General features: G+C 36.7%; 1 protein-coding gene, 1 long non-coding RNA gene and 1 pseudogene across 40 annotated transcripts in view; 1 reads left to right on the forward strand and 2 right to left on the reverse strand.

Moving 5' to 3' along the window:
• Positions 1–20,263, reverse strand: part of Dlg2 (discs large MAGUK scaffold protein 2) — a 2,046,311-nt gene that overhangs the window by 280,616 nt on the left and 1,745,432 nt on the right. The gene's annotated exons all lie outside the window — the stretch shown is intronic.
• Positions 1–20,263, forward strand: part of LOC147827837 (uncharacterized) — a 110,885-nt gene that overhangs the window by 31,303 nt on the left and 59,319 nt on the right. The window lies entirely within an intron of this gene.
• Positions 3,490–20,186, reverse strand: LOC110346368 (cytoskeleton-associated protein 2 pseudogene; annotated as a pseudogene). The gene has a single exon (XR_015451543.1). The product of XR_015451543.1 is annotated as a cytoskeleton-associated protein 2 pseudogene (transcript).

The following is a 20,263-nucleotide window of genomic DNA, read 5'->3' on the forward strand; positions in this document are numbered from 1 at the left end:
TGAAGTCTATTATAGAGACAGAGATTTGGAAATCTCTTTCCTTAACAAGACTACCTATTTATTAGATGTGACTGGCATTTGGCTTTCCAGTTTCCCGTGGTTGTCTCAGAGGCCTATTTCTCTGCAGATAGCACTGGCTAGTAAACAGAACCAAGGCCGAACACCTCAGAACTGTATGATTTGTTGCTCAGTTTTTATTTCATCTATTTTTGAAAATGTGGTTGCTCTCTAAAATATCTGTTTCTTCTTTAAAGTATTGCCTTTGAGAAAAAGAAAAGCATTCAAACTTGAAGAATGGCTTTGTTCAGCTCATGATATACAGAAAAGAAAACTTAAGGGTGAGTCAGAGTGTGGCAGAGTGATTCTAGTGCAACCTGATGCTGGCTAATTACTTCTCCATACATGGTGGAGGTTAATTTCTGAGCATCTGTGCATGACAGAATCTGGGGCGCTGTGGGTGGTGGAATTCCAAAACATCTATATAGCGCAAAAGGCAAAATAGCCCATCTACAAGCATTATTTTGTTAGGTGAACTAAAATACGAGTACAAAATCTTGTTTTCTAATTAAGTGATGGGGCACACATAGATGAAAGTAAACAGATAGGCTGTGGAAGTTTTGCCTCTTCCCAGTGTGTAGGCTTAGAAGAGAAAAGCTGCTGCAATACTGGGGAGAAACTTTACAGGCTGAATGCAGGACTAGAATAAAATTAATATAACTGTGTTATCAAATGAATTACTTACAATATTATTTTCACTATAACACTTTCCTAATGAGAACACACATTCTCATAAAGAAAGGAAGTGTATGGAGCTGAAAGAAATCAGTTCACCTCATAAAAGATGACACAGCATATGCTGAGCAATGAACTTTCATATTGATTGGTTCTATTTTTTTTCCCCCATTAAATTTATTGGTACATTTTACGTATACAATACAGTTACATTCATCATTGGGATCTTATACCATTACATGAGTCTCTTGGTTCTTATTTTTTTCCCCTTCCCTTGCCCTCCCCCCTTTACCCCCTCCACTCTTCCCTATTTGCAAATCTGTTCAACAAAACAAAGTATTAGAAGTCAGATCTGGCAGGATGTAGAAAGTGGCTTTGTTATAGGGATGGCAGTGTTGGTTCAGCATTGGAAGATCCATCCCCAAAAGTCATCATTTTAACAGAGGAAAGGAGAAAGCCATATGATCCTGTCACTAGTTGGAGAAAGAGTATTGGACTAAATTCTACAGCTGTTCATGGTAAAAGCTATCAGGAGCCTAGAAGTAGAACAGAACCTTCGCAACAGATCAAAGACATGTACTCTATACTTTCAACAAAAACTCCTTCTATAAATGGAGATGATGCTTTCTCCCTAAAGTGGGGAACAAGGGCATATATGCCTACTCTTCATCTGTCCATTAGAATTTGAAACATAGGTCTAAACCAAAATAGTCTGGCAATAAAATGACAGAACTAGGATAGGATTGGCACGGCAGAAGCAAAATCTTTATATGTAGATGAAATGATCATCTACTGAGAAAATACTAAGAAATCTCTAGGAGCCCCTAGAACTTGTACTTGAATTTAGCAGGATTAGAAAACACAAGGTATATATAAAAATTGAGGTCTGTGTATACTTGCTATAAATGAAGAACTGGATATTGAAATTTAAAAGTTATGTAGGAGTACAAAGATCCAAGAAAAGCCAAAAACAAAAACAAAAACAGTGTTGGAAGACATTTAGCACCCAATTTTAAGACTTCTTCTAAAGCTAGAGTAATCAAGGCAGTGTTGGTGTAAGGAAAGGCATATAGATCATTGGAATAAAACAGAGAATCTAGAAATAGAACCACACATATATAGTCCACTGAGTTTTGAAATATTATTTAACATTAGCATTTTATAGAATATAAACTCAATTCAAGAGCCGAGGAAGAGATAGTGTCTTCAGCAAATGGCACTAGAACACCTGGTATCCGTATATAAAAAATTAATCTCAACCCTTTTTTTCCATACATGAAAATAACTTGAAGGGATCTATGAACCTAAATAAGAAAACCTAAAAGTATAAAACTTTAAGAAGAAATTATAAGGGAAATATTTATGAATTCAGGGTAGGCAAGAACTACCTAGGATACAAAAAACATGATGTATAAAGGAAAAAAAATTGACAAATGAGATTCCATCAAAATTTAGAACTTTAAATGATATCATTAAAATGAAAAGTAGTCCTTAAACAGACCATATTTACAATGCATATAACCTATCAGCAGAATAAAGAATTCTTAGAGCTCATTGACAACCCAATTAAAATGTAGACATAAGATGATAAATAGCCAGTATAGCACAAGGAATGGTGTGCAACTCTAGAATCAGAAAAATGCTAATCAGTACAATAATAAGATTGAATTATACACTCATTAGGGAGATGAAGTCAAAAGTTTTAAAAGCCTTGTCATGACTTTCTTTTTGTTGGATTCTCCCCCTTTGCGTTTAATTTGTCACACCCAATGGATTCATTCTGCTGGGTTTCCTGGGGTTGTGATCCTCATTGTCTTTTCCTAGGGTATTGTCTAAAATTTTTTGGAGTGCCGGTTTGATATTCATGAAGTTCCTGAGGTGCTCTTTCTCATGAAAGTATCTTATTTCTCCATCAATTTTGAAAGATAGTTTTGCAGGGTACCTCAATCTGGGTTGGAGGCTGTTTCCCTTTAGGGCTTGAAATACATCACTCCAAGCTCTTCTTGCCTTGAGGGTTTGCATTGAGAAGTCTGCTGTGATTCTGATGGGCTTTCCTTTGTATGTGATTTGCTTCTTTTCTCTCACTGCTTGTAGAATTTTATTCTTCTGTTGGATTTCTGGAATCCTAACTGTTATATGCCTACGTGTAGATTTTTTTTGATTAAGGCTAGTTGGAGTCGTATATGCCTCACTTATCTGTATGTCAAGTTCTTTTCCCTCCTTGGGAAGTTTTCTGCCATCACCTCTGTGAAGAGTTTTTTATGTCATCTGCACTCTCTCCTCTTTCTTCATTGACTCCAATCAGTCTTACGTTATTCTTCTTTGCATCATCTAGCAGCTGCTGGATTGATTTCTCATGTTCCCTTACAATTTTAAAGCAGTTTTTTTTTTCCTCCTCACTAATTGCAATCTTATCTTCTATATGTGAAATTCTATCCTCACATTGGTTCATTCTGCTGCGCAGACTTTCGATGGAGCTTTTAATCTCTTCGAAATCTGTTTGTATCTGTTTTATGGATTCCATTTGTTTCCTATGTTGGGATTCCATCATATTCCTCAGATCCTCTATTTTTTTACCTGTGTCCTCTCTAGATTTATTAATCATGTCTTGCACCATGAGCAAAATCTTTGCTGTTATCTGAGTAATTATCTCTGATTTCATTTTTGCCAGATCCTCTTTTGTTGCCAGTTCAGAGAGTCCAGGTGGTTGAGCATCAGAGTGTTCCATCTTGTTTCCCTTTGGGGTTGCTGTAGGTGATCTGGAAGTCTGTTTTTGAGGCTTGTTTATGTGTCTTCTCATTTCCACGGGGGGTGGGTGGGTGAGTGTGCTTCTGGTGCCCACGCGGCTCACCTTCTGTGCCCTAGGAGCTTGGGATGGCAGAGGGGGAGCTTCCTTCCGGGTGCTGGGACCGGCTGAGCTTCTCTGCCCTAGGAGCCTGGGATGGAGGCGGGGAGCTTCCTTCTGGGTGCTGGGACTGGCTTATTGGTTCTATTGTTTAAAAACATCCTTTGATTAATGGCCTATCTTCTCCTCCTAAGATCTAATAAGACATGTTTTCTACTTAAGATCCACTTCAAGTATCCCTGTATTGCAGTGGCAAGCTACAAAACGTACTGTCTCAGGGAATATAGATTGGAACAGGTTCACACACAGAACCATATATTTGGTTCACAGTTAATTGCAGATAATTGTGCAATGAATGATGAATAAAACAATGAATAGGTTAGTAATTAAGCCTGATAGTAAGAATCAAAGATTGTTTACTCGGTATGCTCTGAGTTTGAAGTTTCAAGCAATACTGTGATGGATTCAATTAACACTGAACAATTCATTAAATACTTTCTTCATATATGTTACTATTGTAGGTTTTTGGTATAAAATAAATAATAAAGATACAAAAAATGTCTGCCATTATGGAATTTATAATGTAGTGGATAGAGTCAGTGCTCATGGAATCCCATGATATTCATACAATCACAATTTAGAAGAGGACCAGTTGTCTTTAATGTACCCTTGATTTTCTCAATCCCTGGAGTCAAGGAGTCAGTTTTCTTGTTGACTACGTCACCTAATCTATCAGAGCACAAAGTTTCTCATCTATAAAGGTAGGACTGCAAGGTCTGCTTCATCTATATGACATGATCATGAAGAAGAGGTAAACCAAGCTAGATGTGGCCTTTCTGGATTTGAATCACAGTTTTCCCAGACACTTAACACAACTATATAGGGCAAGATACTTAAGGTCTCCATGCCTCAGTTTCTCCATGTAAAAAGACTGGTAATAGTAATGAGATGCATTAGTCAGCTTGGGCCACCATAACAAAACACAATAGACTGGGAAGCCCAAACCCAGACATAATTTTTTTTTCTAGACATTTACTTTCTTGCTTTAAAAGCTGAAAGTTTGAGATCAGAGTGGTATCATGGTTGAGTTCTAGTGAGAACTCTGATCCTGGTTTGCAGGTGAACTGCCTTCTTGTTGTGTCCTCATGGTAGAGGGACAGAGAAAGGAGAAAACTCTCTTGTGTCACTTCTTGTAAGGACATTCATCTTATCCTGAGGGTTCCACAATCATAACCTCAACTAAACCTAATTATGTCCTAAAAGCTCCAATAACCATCACACTGGGGAATACGGCTTCAAAATATAAATGCAGAGGGGATACAGTCTAGTCCATAGCATGATTTCATAGGCTATTATGAAGATTATACACACGAATCTGTTCAAAGCACATCAAATGGTGCCTATCACTTGATGGGCTCTTGGTAAATATTTGCTATTATTATTTCTGTAGCCAAGAGTATAAGGACAGCCATTTAATATGCACAGACAATTGTCTACTGCTACTGTTGATAGAAAATGTCTACAAGCTGAATTCAGTAATCTTTAAGCTCTGGGTGTTTTATATAAAGACATTATCAAACAGGTCAACAATAATTGCTCAAGCAATGGGTCAAGGAACTTGGTGAGGTTTTTCTCTTGTCGCACGGTTTCTCGCAGTCCTTTGAGAATGCCAGATGACTCATCTCTGGAAAGCATGGCTCTTTTCTGGAGTATATTGAACATCACTGTGTTTTTTTCCACTTTCTGTGCTGATGGTATGGGCAGAGGAGAATAGCAGAAATCAAGGCCATACCTCTAACTTCTGTCCATTAACCATGGAAGGCCAGGATTATTTGCTACAGTTCTATTCTACATCAAAACTATGCTCAAAAAATGTTTCATTTGGAAGAATCAGCTAGAGATCAACTAGCCAACCTGCACCAGATAAAATTATCTCTTGCTTTCATACTGTAATTACAGGGACACTACTATAATACAGGACCATTCTCAATTTTGAACAATTCTATAAATGAGAAAATTCTTCTCTGTAACATCTCTCCATTGATTCTAGCTACACCTTCTGTATTCTACTGTGGAACACTTGTAGATCTCTAACAGGGTTAGGTGAACTGTGTCCAAGGTGTTTTCCTGGATTTATAATTTTCCCATTTACTTTCCAAGTGAAGTTCTCCTATGGCAGCTTCCTGCTCTCTGCTTCACTTTCATGTCTATCCCCCTCTGCACTTCTTCCTTTCTTCTCAGCTCAGTATTCAGGGCCCCACAAGGGAAATAATGGAGGGAGTGAGAGGATGACATTTGGCAGCTTATTAAAAAGCATTAATGATGACTCCATTTCCCTTCCTCCTGATTCTTCTGCAAAGAAAAATGTTCAGATCAAGTTTGAATTCCAAAGGATCTATGTTTTCCAGGGGAATGAAAATGCATCATCACAAATTACATACTGCTACTCTTTAACCCAAAGCAGTTACACAATGCTGTTTGCCAACAAGGTGAACATTACAATGTTTACCAAAACCCACATTTGTAACTTCTTACTGTCCACATTAATGTTATAATTTACTGGTTTAGGCTTCTGGGAGATGATATCATGTGGAGTGCACAGCCAGGAATTTTTTCTGTCATTTTTAAGTGAGGGCAGGCTTAGCTCCAGAGGCTGTTCCCTAAAGTACACAGCTAGTGAGCCACTGGCATTTTTGTCCACATGAAATGTACCTGTCTAGAACAACTCAGTTGGGTTTGCTGTGCTTTGCTAAATTCATTAGGCAGAAAAGCTTTGAAATAATTTGAATCTGGCCCAATTTCTTCTGCCTCAACAGCAGGAGGTTCAGTCAGACTGGAAAGCTGTGTTTTGCACAAAAAGTCATCAGCTTTCACTACAGTTGTCATCACCTTCTTTATCCTGTTAAAATTTGCTCTCCTCAGAGGTTTTTCCATCCACCCATACACCTGGGCACCATATCTCAGTTCCAAGTCTGGTCAAACCTATTTCCTGAGCACCTCTTGTGTTACCCACCTCCTTGCTGGCTGCACTAAAGTGGGTCCTCACTGTCTGCTCCTTGAATCGTGACAATAACCTTGTTTTGTTCCTATCCATCCTCATTGTACCACGGTGGACTTTCAATTCACAAATCCTGCTCAAAATCCTTTAAAAGTTATTCCCTGTGGGTGGCAGTGAGCTCCAAAGTGCTGGGGGTGGGCACAACTCAGGGGGTGTACAAGATGGGTAACAAGTAAAGACTATTTTTAGCAGCACTTCTATTTATGTTATTTTTTCTTGTAAAGATAAGAAACTCAGCCCTTCTGTGTTCAATATGGGGGTTGCTGTTGGTGCTTTCGCTTGGATCTTATGTCAGTTCTTTTGTTTAAGGTTAGAGCAATCTTGAATAAAGAGCGGTTCAGAGAGCAGAAGGGCAGGTGTGTGCCCCCATGGGGGTTGGAAACCCAGTCAAGAAGACCTGAATCACAGAATCTTTACAGTGTTTTGCAACTAGCAGGAAAATGGCTATAAGGAGCTTTTGAGCTACACAGAAATTCATTGGTTCTATTGTGTTGAAGTAGTTAAAAGAGATGTTGAACCTAATAATAAATTACGCATTTTATTTTTCATAAGCATCCAAAATTTATTGACTTTCTTTATGGATAAGTTGTTACTAGAAACTTGCTATCTAGCAGATAGTTAAAAAGAACATTAAGCACACTCAAGATACATAAGGAAAAAATAAATTTGAGCCTTAAATCATTTCTAAAATCTCTTTCAGGTAGATTATATAAATTTTAAAATGTAAAATAATAAATCTTCTGGAATATAATAGTTTCATGACATTAATGCAGGTAAATATCTCTGCAGTAGGATATAAAAACTACTCACTACAAGGAAAAATGTTGATAAATATGATTATATTAATATTAGAAATTTCTGTTCCTCAAAACATAACTGAAAGAGTGAAAGAGGGAAGGCATAGCAATATACAATCAACAAATAATTGATCCAGAATATATAAAGCTCTCCTACAATCAGTTGGAGAAAAGACAGATAACCCAATAGAAAAATGGCCAATAGATTTGACAGGGAATTCACAGTAGAAGATATTCAAATAGTTGATAAGTATATAAGAAATTTAGTTTCATCCTTACTAGTTTTCAGACAAATGCAAATTAAATCAAAATTAGGTTTCTTCAGAAGATGGAGTGGACTCATTTTCCCTTAGTCTTTCCTTTAATGATATCTAAAATCCTTGGATGTTGCCTGTAAGTAGTCTTTAAGGCAGAGGGAAGGCAGTAGCTGGGCAGGGGTCTCTGTGTGACTTCCTTGAGTTCTCAAGTACTGGGGAAGATGAAAACTCATATGTGAATGTACATTCACTTGTACTTAAAAATAATTAACAGTAGCTCCTAAATATAAACTAAGACCTACCCTATATTACAGCAGTTTTGCTCTTAAATATATGCATTTTATTCAAAGGGACATGTACAAAAATATCATGGCGGTATTAACAATTGTCAAGTACAAAAAAAACTAAATGTCTATTGACATATAGTGGATAAATAAAATATGGTATTTCATTCAATGGAATAGTACACAGCACTAAACATGAGTGAACTACAGTTACACCCAACAACATGAATGATCAACAAGCTGAGTACAGGAAGCCAGACACAAAAGCATTCATACTATACAATTATATCTATTTAAAGTGAAAACTGGACAAAAACTAAACACAGGTGTTTAGAAGTCAGAATAGCATTTACTTTTGGGAAAGAAGCAGAGAATAATCACTGGGAGAAGCAGAAGTGAATATTGTTTTATTTCTTGATCTGAGCAGTGATTACATGAGTATCTTCACTGTGTAATAATAAGCTAAACATTTTTGATTTGTGCACTCCTCTGACTCTATGTCATACTTCAGTAAAAAGTTATAGAGACAGTAGAAATAAATAACTTCCTCTGTTCCTCATGGTACAAAGTAAAGGTGATATACTAGCTATGATTGAGAAAGTAACCATGTTTTGAAAGCACTCAAGCCTTAGAGGGTGCATTCTGAAAAGTGGAGTTTGGAAAAATTTTCATTGCTGTGTGTTCTTGCTGTCCAAAGTGATTTGTTTTATCTTTCTGTCCATTAAAGAATGGTGACAGAATTTTTGTACTGTTCAAAAATCTTCCAAATGAGTCTCGACAGATTTTCAACTATTATTAATAATGCCACCATGGATGCTCGTAGTTTAATACTTTGCGATATAATGACTTGAAAGATTCGTAATTTTGGAAAAAGTCATAAAGATAATTAATAGTTATAGATCACTTCTTATATGCCAAATAGTTTTTTCCCAAAATATTTTTTTACATATCACCTCATTTGATGCTTCTCACGATTATCTGAGGTGGCCACTATTTTGTTTTCTGTGTTACAGATAAAGAACTTTCCAAGGTAGATGACTAGAAATTGGTAGATCTGAAATAATGTGTGTACACAATAAACACCTATGCAAAGAGGGAGGGCATCTAAAGTTTATGTATTGATTTAAACAATGGAGATAAATTTCAGAGCTTAAACTGCAAACTCCACTGCTCGTCATGATTTGGTACCCATTTAGCCCCATCTCTCACCAGTCTCAGCCTGAAAATTTAGGCTCCTCGTAGCTCCCAGAATCCATCACACTCTTGAGCATCTGCCTCTGGTCACTGAGCTTCCTCACAGAGAGCCTTCCCGCTCACATCCGAAGGGCAAATTCCCCACCACCAGGCAGGTTTCAATTTTCTCCCTCCCACGGGAGAAGCAACCCTGACTCTCCTGGCTCTTCCTTCCCTCTGAATCCACACTGTACTTCAAAAGATCACTGGGAATGTCCCCAAAAAGATTTTTTGGGGTGTGTGTCTTTTGTTTTTTAAGACAAAGTATATCTAGGAACCTTTTCATCTCCGTAATCCAGTGGCTGACAACCTAGAACAGCAGAAGCCCCACAAACGCTATCTGGGTAAATCAATGGGTTACGAAATCTAGCAAAGTACTGTAAACCAGAAGTTTGCTGAAGAGAGTAGACTTTAGCACTGTTAACACACACACCAGAACTATGTGAGAAAACAGGTGGGTTAATTTCATTGACTAATAATTATCTGTTTGAAAACATCCTGGTGTATAATGTAAATATCTGTAATTTAGTTTTTTTTTTTAAAGAAAAGTAAATATTTTAAGGGGGAAAAAACCTAGAGTTTCCTCTTCCAGCCCGAGTCTCATCAGGGCATTAGTGGAAAGAGGATGTTACGCAAGGTCCGAAGCCTTGGCTTTGCTCCCAGGGCTGCAGATGGAGGGGCGGCCTTTCTTCAGTCACTGCACTCAGGCTCTTCATTTCCCCAGGTATAGACCTAGCTCTGCTCTGGTTTTCTTCTAGCTTTAACATTAGGTACTCACTTTCTGTGTGATCCTCTGAAGCTAATGCATCAGTAGTACTTACTGGGAAAATACTATAATTAGTGTTCCCAATACACTTTCCATCTTGGTCATGAGGGTTTTTTTTAACTATCCCTATTACCATTTTTGCAGCAAAATTAGAATTAGTACTTTTCTTTCAATTCAATTTCTTTCATTATCTGGGCCTAATCTACCACTGGGCCATCAGATCTAATAAATTTAACATACAGTTAAGCCACTGGATCCCTAGAAGTTAGAAGTGAATGAACACATCTCCATCATCAACTTCAAGTGCCATATAATGCAGTAGAAACATGAGTATGAAGACAAAGAAAATATGGCCATCCATTTTCATGACCATGAATTTAATATTAACAATTGATTGCATCTCTGAATGCATTAATAACGATAAAAGAAAAGGATCCATACAACCAAAGTCAAAGCACAGGTAGGCCTTATGTTTAGTTCTGCAATTCCTTTTTTATTTTTTATGATTTTGGTGTCATTGGGATTGAACTCAGGTATTTTGCATTGAGCTGTATCCTAAACCCTTTAATTTTCTTAATTTGAGACAGAGTATTGCAGAGTTTCTGAGCTACCCAGGCTGGGCTTGAATTTATGGTCCTCCTGCCTCAGACTTCCAGCATGCTGACATTAAGTTGTGCACCACCCATCATGACTGGCTTGCAATTCATGTTTTCAAAGCAATACTTATTGGTAGGGGAAGGCAGTTTCATCTATCTCTGCTAATGGGACCACCATTTACAATTTTTTAAACTAGAGACCTTTAGCACCTTGTCTCTTTCCATTTCTTAATCTGTGTATCAAAGAGGTCTCCACATTTTTTCCATTTTACTGCATAAATATCTCTCTAATCCTTTACCTTCTCTCCTCCCTAAACAGCCTATTTTATATTCTTATATTCTCATTCATCTCGCCCCTCCCATCTCTTCATCTTTCTCTGTACAGACACTTGGAGCCCTTAAAATGCCTTGAAAATTCTATTGTGTTCCAGGACTCTGGGAATTTTTTCCCATGGCCCCTCCTTCTGCATGAGATGTCCCCATTCTCAGGCTTCTTCACCTAACTCCTACTTTTTACTTAAATCAGTTATTACTCCCACTTGCTCAACCACTAGTGAGTGGCACCATTTAGGTGTGTACATACATACCTGGTAACTATGTATGGGTAGGGCGCTGAGAGACAAAGAATCAGGGTGGAGCAGAAAACAAAAAAGTGAATGCACATGGGTATAAGAGGCCAGAAAAGATAGTGTGAGATGTGGTAGTAGTGGAGAAACTGGAGAAGATTTGAAAATGTTCCCCGAGAAATACGTTGGATTCTCAAAGAATCTTTCCATTTTTTGTTTTGTTTTATTTTTTCCATCATTATTTTTTCCATCAGATAAAGGGACTTATTCTCCAGAGCAATCTTTTACTAAGGTCACAGAATTATGTCCTAGGATCACTGTGTATTCAAGGCCAGCCAGGGCTACATAGTGAGTTTAAGGCCAGCCTTGAACTACATAGTGAGACTCTATCTCAAAAAGAAATCCCAGATATCTTTTCCAAACTGTTACCTAGTCAGTTGTATTGCAACTCGACAGTCTGAAGTCCTAAGAAGGATCATGATCTAATAAATAAACATACATATAAAAATAAATATATATGAATATATAAAAATATATAATATATACTTCATATATATATATATGAAGTAGCCTTGTATAATGAAAATTTCTTATTGTTAATTGTTCTACATTTACCTAAGAACTTTCTGATAACATCTTAGTTTAATTTCCTGTGATGAGTTTTCTAAAAGCAATACACTGCACTGTCCACTTGTCCAAATGCATTTCTGTCTGCTTGGGAGATATATTTTCTATAAATAGTTTTGTGATTTTGAGTTCATAAAACAGAAGAAAAGTGTTAATGTTGTATAAAAGGCAAAATGTCAGTTACTGTATAAATTGAGAATATAGAGGGGGTTAGTGTCTCTAGAGTTAGATTGCCTGGTTTGAATTCTGGGTCTTCCACTTACAGGGTACGTGACTTTTGGCAGGCTAGGTTAACTTCTCAGTGCTTGAGTTTCCTTATGTATGTAACAGCCATAAAAATAACATGTATCTCACGGGACTGTTATATTGATTATAGGAATGAAAATTGTCAAGTACCCAGAAAGCTGAGTAGTATTCAATAAATGTTGCTTATATTTATTATGATGTACTCAGTATGTCAATTCCTACTTATTTCAGTGGAATTTTCTGACTCCTGGAAAATAAAGTACTATATTTTTTAGATTCCCTTGTAGCTATAGTTCATAATGCACGTTAGGTTCCTAGAGTTAGAAGCCCTTTTCTGCTGTCTATAAGACTGAAGTAAGAAAGAGGCTATTTTCTTGTTGCCTTCTTTTTTTTTGATACCACGGATCAAACTCAGGACCTTGCGCTTGAGAGGCAGGCGTGGTGCCACTGAGCTACATCCCTGGCCCTCTTGTCTCTTTGATGTGAACCAAGATCATCCAGAACTGCATGTTGAGAGGCAATTCCGTAGTAGTTGAAGATATAAAAACTGTCTTCCAATCCATTTTCCTTTGTCTAGATTTCAAGTATGGTGATGTGTTACTGACTTTGGTCCGGAGGCAGCCTGCTAATTGCCATTTCTTCAATTGTTTAGTGACTTCACAAATATATAGTTCCCTGAATTAAATCTTTTTTCTTAACAACAGGATTGTTTCTTGCTTGTACTCTGATTGAATCACATGACAACCTGTGGTCCTACACATGAGTATTAGGCAGAGCTATAAATCAAGCACTGTGCTATAATGAATCCACTTTGTAAAGTATCACTTTTTGGCAAATACATGAACTCATTGTTCAATGTGGAAGCCAATATCACTATACTCTGCTACCAGAAATGACTACACTCATTCATATATTTATATATATTATAAACAAATTATATATAACATACACATTAAAAGAATACACACATACACACACACGCACACACAAACACATATATATATAATCCACCAAAAAATGTATACACACTTCAGCAGTTCACCATACTAACAGATGTCTGAAAGTTCATGGCCACCACTTTGAGCACCTCTTGTACTTGTAGAGGCCAAAGGTAATTTGTATTAATCTTGTGATGTGTCAATAAATTTAGTATTAAAATATTTATACAAGTTTTTCTTTTCCAGATATATACATTTTTGTGCCTCCCCCCATATTTCTTCTAGTTATTCTCACATACCAAAGAGTTTTCAGTATGCTCTGGACTCTCAGGCTTAATCTTGACCCACAGATTATCCACCTTCACAATTCTAGAAATCCCAAATAGACTTTCAGTCTCTGATCCATTCCTACTTTCCTTTTTTCTGAGGGAAGTTTTTTTTTTTTTTTTTGGTACTGGGGATCGAACTCAGGACCTTGTGCTTTTGAGGCAGGCACCGGAACCACTGAGCTAAATCCCCAGCTCCATTCCTACTTTAATATGATGGTTCAAAATACCTACTCAGAAAATCCTTCATGAATGTTTATGATTCATCACCTCTGGAATTGTGGGGCACCTGTTTGGCACCGGGTGTAAATAAGGATTTCAGGAAGCTTTTTTTCCATATATACAGAAGCTAAAACTATGTTAAGCTGGCTTCCCAGACCTGCCCTGTAGCCTTCAGATCTCATTCTAAAATAAAATTATTAATTTCCAGAGTTTTTAATATTTTTATATTTTATATTCACTCCCCATCCTTAAAATTTCAGCCAGGGGTTTAGCTCAGTGGTTCCATCACCTGCCTCGCATGCGCAAGGTCCCAAGTTTGATCTCTGGTATCAAAAAAAAAAAAAAAAAAAAAAAAAAAATTCAGTCCAGGCTGGCTCCACACCAGCTACCTTTTTAGGATGTTATAATACACACGCCTTTCATCAGCAGTTAGTAAGAGCAATTTAAAATACTAATCCCAGTTCCCAAACTTTGAATACTAACACTTGTGTCCACTTTGCATGCATCTTGATCACCGTGTCTACTTCTCTTGGGAGTTTTTACGGGATTTAACCCATACATGTATTCTCAGTGTTTGTGAGACACACTGTAGGATAAAGGCCTACCCAAAGCTTCCATGCCAAATTTTGTTGCTTTTGTACTTTATATAGGAAGAAGTGGCTACATTTTAAAAAAGAATTTTAAAACTGAAATACTATCTGAACCAAATTTACAAACTTGCATTGAATTTCACTTCCTCTTATTCTACCTTATCTTTCCCATCTCTGCTTTTGATTCCAATCTCTTGTCACTTTTAAGATCTTACTCTCAACCATTCCCACATTTTACCTTCAACTTCTTCCTCTTTTCTAGTTCCTTCCCTTGCATTCCTCTAATGTTCTCAAGTGTTTTCTTTCTACAAAGTTGATAACCTAACACACCTTTTATTACTGTCATTCTTTTTCAAAGCAGCTTCTAATATCCTTATTGTTATACAGGTGATATACCACTAGGACAAAAGCTCTTGATAAGATTGATCTGAGGTCTTAACTTTCATGATTTCTTGAATCTTAATATAAACACATTTTAGGCCATCTGGATGATGACACTCTGACCACTTTGTTCCATCAGATTCCATGCTTCCAACTTTGTATATATGAAGGCACTGGCATTGAATGGTGCTGCTTTAATTATCTTGAATGGAGGAGAAAAGAACGGGGGTGCAGAAAAGAACATTTTCTAAGGTTTAATAGTATTTTCCGGTGCTACACAACATGGAAAACTACTGGGAGGACTGCTTATTCCATGGCACATGGACAAAGAAGCAAACTCAAAGCAACCTGCAGCCAGTACCTTAATATATTCAGAATTGTTATTTAGTTTGGGTAAAAATGACATGAACTATTACATTAAAATAACATTGCATACTTGAATTTAACTTGTTTTAGAATTTTCTTTAAATTTGATTAAGGAAGTTTTAGTTTTATAGGTGTATTAATACTGTAAGTACAGATAATTTATAATGAGTTTATGTTTATAGTTAAGTAATATCAAAAAATTCTCAGTAATTCTAGGGCGATTCAAGAATTCTTTCCCTTTTTTTATTTAAGAGTTACTTTACATACACATTGTGCTTACATATCAGACATTGTTTTAATATTAATTCATTTAATTCTTATTATAAACTTATGATATAGGCATTGTTGTTAACCCCACTGTACTGAGGAGGAAATTTTGGCAGAGAGAAATGCATTACTCTCCCATGGTCACGCAGTCACAAAGTGGTGAAATTGGGATTTAAATCCAGTCAATCTGACTCCAGAATCCTTGTCTTTAACCATATGGCATGTGGCTTCCCTTTGGATAGCCTTTGTATTATGTCTGCCAAGGGTTGAAAAAAATCTACTTTAGGAAATAGGAGTCCATGTCTGGACTACCCTTAGTTTCTCCTTCCAGTTGACATATTCTTTCAGGCAAACATCATGAATTACTATGATTCTAAGTATCAACCACATTCTGATTATTTCCGGATCTCTAATTATACATTACACCTTTCTCTGATCTTAGGACACATATAATTGACAGGACCGTTTCATCTGCAAGTCTCAGAGGCACTTCAGGTCTAACGTTACTTGAACTGAACTTTCTCTTTTCCTTATTCACCTTTACTCCAATAAACTTTCATCTTTTTATTGCTCCTGATCAATGGGCAATATTCCTATTCAAGAAGCTCACAGTTTGGAAGGGGAGAGAGAGAGAGACAAACTGATCTATGGTAAACATAGATATGGTAAACTATGGTAAACATAGGATACATCTGAAAGGCCATTGGCCCCAGAGGGAGACTTGACTTTGCTTTGGGTCAAAGGGACACAGAAAGCTTCACTAAGAAGGCAGTGATTAAATGGACTCAAAACAATGCCTTCTTGCATTTACAAAAGGAACTCTCCTGTTTCTCCATGTAATTTGCCTATAGTTGAGGGGTATCTTTTAGGCACACTATTTATGTAGGTTAGAAAAACAACATAGATGGCAAATGTTCATTTCAGCACCAAAATGTAATTTCTATGACTCTGTGGTTGCAGGAAGTGATTCTGTTGTTGTTTCCTCTGTTAAAAAAAAGTATATAGTAGCTATTGTGCAGGTTCCACTCAAGTGAAATAAATTGAAAATAATGTTTTCTAAACTCTGGAAATTTTTGATTTATCCTTTTTTCATTATACAGATAATTATACAGATATTTTATTGTATACATATTAGCCACACAGATATTAATAAAAGTCCTACTCTTAGAATGTGAGAAGACAATAAAACAAAAACACAAATGGAATGAACATCAGACTATGTGTTCTTTACATTCATGTTTCATGAATAGTTATTAAACTGATCTTTTAGTATTCACTTATTTGAAACTGTAGAGTTGATAGAGGATGTATGCCTTAAATAGTATTAGTTTGAACCTTATAAAACAATTTTATTGGTGGTATTTATTTGTTGGGAGAAGAAAATTTTACTGTAACAATCATGTCTCAGTGGACGTGATTTAACAATGAAGTTTTTATGTTATGGAAAAGAAATCAAGTGTAAATATTGGTCACTGTGGAAATGCTACCTAAACTATAATGACATTAAATATGTATCTCCTTCCCAAACTTTAATATAGTTTATAAACTATCAAAGGAAGCTACAAAAGTTAAATTTTAACATTGTCAATCAATCTGTGAAAATTAGAACAAAAAAAGCTCAGATTAGTTTTAAAGGTTTGAATATCCACTAAATTTGGCACAATTAATTTTTCTTACACTTCAAGAAATACCTCAGTTAGACACAGACCGTCCAGTTAATTATGCTTCCTTGCAAACTCAGTTATAATCAAGAGACAGGGGCCAAGACAACAGATACAGACTGTCACAGAGGAAGAGACAGAAGAACTATAGGCAGTCAAGGGTTGCACTGGAGCACAGCAGTCTGAATAACATGAGTTTAGTGGAAACACAAACTAAACCTGTATGTCCTAATACTTGAGGGAATAGCTCTACAAGTTGCAATTTTTTACTTTTTTTGTTTGTTTGATGGTAGGTATTGAACACAGGCCATGCTAAACACACCATCACTGAGCTTTATTCCCTGTCCCTATTTTTATTTAAAAAGAATTTTTTTTTTACCGGGGATCGAACTCAGGACCTTGTACTTAACAGGCAGGTGCAGTACCACTGAGCTACATCCCTAGCCCTTTTTGTTTTGTTTTTGATACAGGTCTCACTAAGTAGCTCAGGCTGTCCCTGAACTCACAATCTTCCTGCCTCAGCCTTCTGAGTGCTAGGATTGCAGGCATACTCTACCATGCCTAGTTCTCAGCCCTAAATTTTGACTTTCACATTAATCAAATCAAGGCAAAAAAACACTGTCAGTATTTTGTGTAAAGGCAGGGAAGCTACCATAATTTTTTGAAACATGCCCATGTAATATAAATTTTATCTAAAACACCTCATTTTCTGATGGTGCCTTACTGTACTTAACATTTAATAAAGTGAGCAAGGTAACATAATAAACTTATTTATACTTTAGGAATATGGTAAACAAACTGATAAAATTTACGTATCTTAAAGAAAACCTCAGTCTGCTGAGATTGACCTGGTAGGATTAGCTTTCCACACACAGATGAACAACTCCTATGACATGAATGTAAATATAGAATCTTACTTCTGTGAATACTTAGGTACCCGGCCAACTCCAGGTTCAAGGGAAATATGAAGCCACACAAACAAAACACTCCAGGAATAATAAAAACCCTCACTCCTTTCTGGAACTTTATTTCTCCTCTGAGGTATCAGTCTGGGTACGGAGGGCACACTGCTATATTAGGGCAGCACACAAAAGCATCAGTTTCATCAGACACACAGAATAATGGTCTTTTGACATATCTGGCAATTTAGAAGTCTTCTCTTGAAGACATCAAGAACATATCATTGGTGTTAGAAACTTTAAATGCAGAATTGTTTCATCGAGTTGGATCTTCTTTTTTAAACTTTACAAGTGTGCATAGTAGATATATTATATTTAATTAAGCAACTTGATCTATTTTCTGTATCAGGGTTTTTTTTTTCCTTAAATTCTTTTATTGGTACATTTTAGGTATACAATACATTTACATTTATCTTTGGGTGCTTGTACCTGGTACATGATGTATCTCGGTTCTCATTTTTTCCCCATTACCTGTGTGCCCTTCACTCCTAAACCCTTCCCTATTTACATACTTTGTTTCCATTTTTTTTTCTTTTCTCATAATTTTTCCTTTTCATTCTTTCCTTTCCCCTTCCCCTCCCACCACCCCTACCCCTTTGGACCTTTTCCTATTTCAAAGTATCAATTATTAGTTATTAATCCTTTTAGTCCTTTGTATCAGGGTTTTTTAAATTGTCAGTTGGATCTTTAGTTTTGTCATCTTGCTGTTTTTCACAGTCTTGAAATACCACATTTCTATTATGTTTATTCTCCATTTCTGGTTTTTCTGGCTCTAGATTAACACCTGTATCCTCAATGTTGATTTCCTGCTTGGTTCTATAAGCGTCATCAGTATTTTCTCCACAATCACTTTTTTCTTGATTCTTCATTGTTTTAATATCTACAGTTGTCTGTTGCACCTTCAGTAGGCTGAGCTCCTACCAGATTGGCGAGATAATATTTACAATAGGAGTTGTGTTCGATTTAATATGTATAAGACATATCCAATATTTAACAAGTTTTTTTAGTGTCTGGAATTTTTTTTTTGAGGTACTGGGGATCAAACTCAGGACCTTACTCTCACGAGGCAGGCGTGGTGCCATTGAGCTAAATCCCTGGCCCCTAGCATCTGGAATATTTTTATCAGGTTCTTCAGTGTGGTCAGTATTTCTTCTTTTGGGCATCTCTTATAAATCAGGTTCAGGCATTCAGAAAATGTCTTGTTGACTTTGTCAGTAAATAATCTTTGTTCATCTTCTGCCAGAGTAGTCCAAAAGGACCCAACTGAATTTCCATTTTGTCTCTCAGGCTCAGGCTGGGTAACAACTGAGTTAGGAGGCCTTCACAGCACCCTTCCTTTGTTAGCTTTTTACTCACTCAGATGAACTTTTCTCTCTTCTGTGGTTTCTTTAGGTTGAGCTGATCTATCCACAGTGGCTTTTGCTATGGTACATCTTCATTGGTCAATGGTTTTCTACTTTTCTGTCAGTTTAGTACTAGTAAATGAAACAGGCCTGGCTACAGTTTCAGATGCTATGTTTTGGGATAATGCCTTACTGCTTTCTATGTCCTAAAAAGTGGTTTTGACACAAGGTAGAACTGTTTTTGATTGTAAGGTCTTACTTTTTGGGTCCTGAGAAGCACTGGTTTTGGGACTAGACAGAACTGTTTTTGATTGTAATAGTTCTTTTTCAGGAGGCTTTTTTTCAGACGGTGACATTGGCAAAGGTTCTGCTGACATCTTTTTCTGGACGTTCTGGATGTTGCTGCAGTGACTTCTAATGGGAGGCCATGCGGTGGTGTGTTCTGAGATGCACAGAGGTACTCGTAAATTTAGTGGTCACGGTCATATTTGAGGCTTTATCACTTTTTATTGTTACACTGCTGGTGTTCATAGGCGTAGGCTTTATACCTTTAGAGATAGTAGTTCAAAGTTTCTTTGTTGTTGCAGAGCTCTCATCTGACTTGTGGAGGTTTACTGAATGAATTAATCTTGGACTGAACAATTTGGCCATGATAACACCCTAGTGGACGTTTCTTGAACATGTTAGCACTTGCTTTGGTTTTTCTGCAGTCATTTATTTCTTTGTATCATTATTTTTAAGATGAAATGCTTGGCTTAATGTCATATTTTGATTTCGGGAATCATTTTTAATTGGCAGCAATTGCTGAGTTTGATGATCATCTTCAAAATTATGTGTTTCAATTGCTGTAGTAGAATTGGTTAATTCTTCAGAAGCCTTTAAGGGAATACAATTCTTTTCCATTGTTGTATTTGTGCTTTCTGTATATCTTCTGATATTTTATCAGCCTGGAAATCTGATTTTCCTGTTTGCATGTCAAAAGTGATTTTTGTTTTAGCAAGTGTTCCTTGAATTTTTATCTTTGCTCCTTGAATGAATACTGGGCTCTCTGACTTGGGGACAGCTGCAATCCTGGGGTACAGCAGACTGTACATGTCCAATTGCAGCTGACAATTCCTGGAGGGGCTCAGACTCCTTCAGGCTGTCAGAGCCACGCTCCCTGATTCATTTATCTTAAAACATTTTCTTATCCTCTGTTATGGG

Source organism: Heterocephalus glaber, unplaced genomic scaffold (assembly GCF_053883595.1).
Source record: "Heterocephalus glaber isolate CG9 unplaced genomic scaffold, H.glaber_assembly_v1.0 deba00001429, whole genome shotgun sequence".
Taxonomy (NCBI): domain Eukaryota; kingdom Metazoa; phylum Chordata; class Mammalia; order Rodentia; family Bathyergidae; genus Heterocephalus; species Heterocephalus glaber.